We start from the raw sequence: 6,000 nt of genomic DNA on the forward strand, positions 1-6,000 counted from the left end.
ATATAATTTGTTCATAACATAAAGTAATGATCTGACTGCCAACCATTAGGAATACAAAATAATAATACTGTAGGTACCTAAAGGACAGTGGAGTCTTCTTAGAACAGAAGGCATATACTGTATCTCCTAATATATCAATTTTCACAAAAAATAGGGGCTCATTCATAATTTTAGGATATTTGAAGGGACCATTCAAATAATTGATGTATACCCCATGGCTAACTGTACATACAGCACAGCTAGTGTAATGCACTTATAATAAAGAGCTAGTTATTCCAAATTGTTTACATACTGTTATACTTTTGTATAGGTACATAAGGAAAGGTACATACCTCAAGGCACAAGTACACCTAGAGGAAACTATAGCTCACAAGAACACTTAAAGGTCCCTATATATTTCATTTGTGGCTGACTAAACAAATACACATGTTATGTGTAATATGATGTTTCCTATTATCTCTGCACCAACCACAGAGAATAACTAGGCTTTAAAAATTCTTGTTTAGCCAATCTAGTTTTTTTCTGATGCTGGTATCAGCACACAGTCTTTTTTTTAATAAAATGTATCATAAACAGGGCATTACATCCTTATGGGTACCTTAGCCTGTATTGCAAAATGTTGTAGGTTGGAGTTATATTTTTTTACCCATAATTGTTATGATTAATCCTGTATGGGTTGTCGTATATAAAAAAGAAGGCTGTACAGAATAAGAATAGATAAAGGACTTTCTCCTAGTTTCTGATCAGATTCAAGTGTACCAGTCTGCATGGGCAGCTGTATTGCATATGTGGTTTAAAGGAACACTATCTGCAACTTTCTGCAGAGATAGGCTCCCAGACGGCAGAATGGCACTCAACAGAGACCCACCAAGGCTGCAAGAAAAGTGTCGCTGAGAACAAGCTCCAAGACATTGTGGAAAACAAATTATTTCAAGGCACTCTCTTTCATGCATGATACTCAGAATTTCCACAGAATGCCTTTTGTTTATAGGTACAATTGTGAAGAATGAAAGTCTGAGCACGAAAATGTAAGGTGAAGACAAAGACAGTAAAGCCTACTGTGCTTTTTCCGGACGTTCATTTAAATAATGTTTAGCTGCGTTTACCATGATGACCTCGTCAACGTGTGCAACAATTATGCAAATCAGTCCTTTAATCAAAATAAATTATTAAAGCTGATTTCAATCGTTGTGGATAATATAAGGCTCCTATTTTTAATGATATTCTCTCCTTTGATTTCACAGCTCCATCACTCTGAGTGCTGTCCATCTAAGGTCAAGTCTCTTTGGATTAGAGACTATTTAAGCTGTTTTTTTGAATTCATTACATTTGTAAATTTGTGACCTGTGCTATCCGTATCCATAATAAAAAGAAAGAAAGGTGAAAAACTGTAAAGATGCTTATTTGCATATCTCCACCCATAGCCCCTGAATGTATTATGATAAATGGATTGTGGATGACATTGAGGTCCTGAACTTGCTAGAACAATGTCAGGATTGCTAAGCTGATTATTCAGCACACCATAGCTTTGGTGAGTTCTTGATCTTTTCATTTATATAAGCCTCTAACTGGAGTCAAGTAAAAAAATACTCTTACCTGACCTCTATCTAAAAAGTGTTTTCCATATTAACTACTGTACATATTATGCCGTAACATTTTCAGAAAAATGAAACTATTTACATTGTCATAACTTTGCAAAACTGTTCTATACATACAGGGTAAGATTAATCTCCCTTTAAAACTACTATGTATTTCCTTTTATATCATTGGAAAAATGCAAAACATTACAGTGCTGCTTAAAGTCCAATTGAACTTTCAGTTTAAAACAGCTACATGCATTCCAGGCGCATCAAAAGGTGTGAAAAGTCTTACAGTTACATTTTCTTTAGAACACAGCCAAAGCTTAGGTAGAAAAGCATTCCCCTGACAGAATGCCTTAGATGATGACCCTTGCTCTCAGTGTTGAAGCAGAGATTTCTCTGCAGAGGCCTGACACATTAAATTATAAGGACAACATTCTTACAAAAAAATTCTACTGACCATTCAGAACGCATAAAGAGCCTATGATAGAAAAAAATTCAGAAACATAAGGTCTGCTTATATTAGCCTGTAACATGTTCCTAGCAGGCAAACTTTGCAGAGCAGATACCAAAAGATGTTTATTTCTAACTTGACTTTTGAGTCGGTATTGTTAATAGGTTGCTCAGGCACTCAGAACTGTGATGTAGTAGGTAAGGGGATGCAAAAGCTCTATCTCTCTTTGTATTCACATACACATCCTTCACCCTACACACCAAAGGATTCCTGCAGCAAATAGGTACCTGAACACTGGAGGTTGACTGTATAACTGTTGTAATTATAGCTACATTAGCATCTAGCTAAATAATGGATTTACTACATCATCTGAGTGTTCGCTATGCCTAAAGTAATTTTGTAGTCACTTTATTCTGGTGATAAAATAACTATATTGTAATAATATAAAGGTGTGTGAAGCATTACTAAGCCCATGAAAGCCCTTTGAAGTTTATTGCATAAGGCTATCCATTATTTATTAAGTCAAAATTAAGTCTAGATAACCTCTCCAGTGTCTTCTTTTCGTAGATATTTTTTACAGATTTGGGAGTGAGAGTTCAGATGTTGAGCTGGATTAACTTGACTAAATATTCTGGACGTATGCTGTTTCAATATCACACTAATGATGGCTTAATTTATACTAAACACCCTTAAGGGACAGTTTTCATATAAGCCTCATATGCTGGTAAGAATCCTGCAGACTCACAGAAGCTGGACTCTATGGGGTTGATTTACTAACCTTATAAACACACCACAAACGTGTATACACCTCTGCAGTGTGTTCCCTCCCAGCATGATCTATGGGTGGAATCTAAACACCTTTGTAATGTGTACACACCCAGCAGGTGTGTTGTGCAAAGCCCTGAAGGAATTCCAAGGTGATGTTGGGTAAATTAGCTCTATGTTGTGTTGCTTGCGTTGATGAATGCAAGGAATGTAAATGCATGAGCTAACCATTTTTGTCTAAACTGTGAAGCAGCATTATATATGCATCATGTGCATGATTTTTACATATATGGCATTAGTGGAAATATGCTTTTAGAGACTTTTTGGTTGATAAATACATTTTGCTGTGTGAAAATCACACACACCTGGTGTGTGTGTGTGTTTAGGTTAGTAAATCACCCCCTATGTGTCATGGAGCCACTGAGGACAAAGAGCATTGCATCTGTTATATTGCTACCCTTCACTGTTCTTGCCTAGCTGGCTGTACTGTACAGCAAAGCTAGCCAAAGCAACTCCCACAGGTATGCTGCCAAAGCCAACTCCCAAAGCTAGCCAAAAGGCAACTCCCACAGGTATGCTTTAATGAGCCTCTTCAATTATTTATTATTTCAGCAATTTTGTTTTCCTCAAACCACTTTTGAAATAGGGAATATGTACTTTGACCACATTCTACGTTGTTCCTTACCAAGCTCGATCTCTGCAAAAATATAGCCCAAAATATTAACTTTAATTTGTAATTAACTTTATCTCATAACTGCATTCTTGGGAATTAAAGAGTACAGTGTGAAACAAATGTCTAAAGATGTTTTTCCCCCCACTTATTTAGATTTTGCTTTAGTCTCATTTAAAGAAGAACTTGAGTACAAACAAGAACTTTTCTATCCTTTAAAATGTTAGCGCTATTCAGATCTTTTAATATAACCTAATTATTTTCTTATATGTACATTAGTCAATCTCCTAAACTGGACAAGCAAAATACTTAGTTGTCGGTTCCTGCCCAACTAGAAGAATACTGGGAGAGAGTGGGAGACTTGGTGGGTCTATGCCCCACCCCTTCACTGCATTATCATTACTGATACATGAAACACATGGCAGAAAATTTGTACTGTTTCATGTTCCTGATTAAGATCTGCTTAACCATGGCAGACTAAGGAGAAGCCACACAGGAGATAAAGGGGTATATTTATAAAGCAGTGAATGTGACATTCACTAAACATTTACTGCATATGAATATTCCCTGTGCATTTTTTTTTCTTTAATTGCAATAATTTTCCTGCAGTGTTTGGTTTATGTCATATTCACTGTTTTATAAATATGCCCCTTCTATGTTTTGGAAGAGTAAGACCCTCTGTTAAGTTTGTCATCATCGGGTAGATTCACCTATATGTCCTGATGACCATTGTCACTTAAACAGAAAGTGATGGGAAATTCAAAATGTTGGAGTCACCAAAGGTGAGGAGAAATCTAATAGGGAAACCTGTTCCTGTGACAGATGTGAAGATAATTCCCTTTGCTTTAGAGACAATTCCTTTCATGTTGACTCATGTTGTGTTTTTTGGACAGGTAATTAAGGGAAATCTCCACTACAGAACACAGATGGCATAAATCAATCAATCATCTTACAGGGTTTCGAAACCTTCCTTATCCAAAACTGCCTACAAATATGCATTAAATTAAACATTTCATTAAAGAACGTTGCTATTGATGTTCTTCTAGTGCAAATGCTGCTTGTCTGGCTGCCACATGGACCTTTCTACTACAATATTTTGAATTTCTGACCCAGAATTGGCATGAGAAATTGACACTTTCCCAACGTTCCTAATCTTATTGGTGAGAGACTCAATAATGAATAGAAATCAAATAACTGAGCTAGTCAGACAGTAAAGTCTATGGGAGTATGAAGAAGGAAGAGTAGCATGCAGACATTTTGGTTTCAGGTTCTGTGTGTGGACCAAAGTCTCATGCCATCTTCTCTACTTTATAGCATTTTTATTTAAATTTAAGCTTCTCTCAGGCTACATTTTTTCTTTTAAATTTCCCCCAGTTGTTCTTAAAAACCAGTTCAGGCCACAATATGCACCATGCAACCAGAGTGGTCCCAGAGCCCAACATCTGTCTAGAGCCAGAGCCAGACTGTGTGTGCACTGCAAGGGGCGGGCATGTGACACACATGCTTCTCCTCTCCCACCACCTGTTACTAGGGACGCGGCCGGGAGAGGAAGACCCGCCCCTTACTTAGACGCCAGTCGGCAGTGTGGGCCCCGGTGTTCTAACACCGGGACCCTGCACTGCCCCATATTCCACGGGGGGGGTGGGGGGTGGTGGATTGCACAGGACTGGACCTCACTGGGCCCCTCCCACAGTCTCAGGCCCTGGCCGCACTGGCGGTATTTCACCCCTGGTGCCATGGCCCCCTGAGCTGAACCCTTAATGTACAGCCTAATAATGCAGAGGGCAGTGTTGATATCAGTATGCATCAAGGAACATCCACCTCTAGGAGAAGACCTAAGAGGAAGAGGACCCAGTGCATAAAATATCAGAGGGGGGAGCTTTGGATGGAAAGAGCACAGAGTTCAGATGTGGGATTTAAGTCTGTCTTTAGATTACACTTTACCAGGGATAATGAGAATATTGATATCCAGGTATCAGTGGATATACTCATATACAGTATAGTACTAGTGCAACAGCAACACACCAAAGAGTGGGAGGATTTCCTCCATAAAGGATGGGTTTGTCAGTGTGAATACCCCAGAGCATCTTGTGTAATACCAGGCAATTTTTATTTTGTCTTTCCAGAGTATTTAAATCTGATGGAAATCTCATTTCCTGACAGATGGACAGAAGGGTGATTCATTACACTATATTCAAAGGTTAATACAGCCAAGCAGGCTATAGCTCACCTTTAACTGTTAAGGGGACATGATAAATAACAGGCCTCAGAGGCACAGAGGGTATTGCTTTGTATATCTGTAAATGTAGTAATCTATCTGTGTGGCTTATCGCTGTCCACAGGATGCAGCAGAATTTGGAAATGCATAATTCATAGAGGTGTCTATTACATCTTAGCTTGCTAACACAATTTAAATCTTAACTTCAGGCAGATATAAATGACACAAATTAATACAGTGGTATTCATTATTACATTCTTAAATGTATTTTTAAAATGCAAGCAATGTAAACACCTGAATCTGACCTGGTATT

At 38.0% G+C, this 6,000-nt stretch overlaps 1 protein-coding gene across 1 annotated transcript in view; it reads right to left on the minus strand.

Annotated features, from left to right (window-relative positions):
* LOC108789430 (neurexin-1) overlaps positions 1–6,000 on the minus strand; it is a 706,321-nt gene that overhangs the window by 580,095 nt on the left and 120,226 nt on the right. The gene's annotated exons all lie outside the window — the stretch shown is intronic.

The sequence above is a fragment of the Nanorana parkeri genome, unplaced genomic scaffold (assembly GCF_000935625.1).
Source record: "Nanorana parkeri isolate BGI_ZX_2015 unplaced genomic scaffold, ASM93562v1 scaffold396, whole genome shotgun sequence".
In the NCBI taxonomy this organism is placed as follows: domain Eukaryota; kingdom Metazoa; phylum Chordata; class Amphibia; order Anura; family Dicroglossidae; genus Nanorana; species Nanorana parkeri.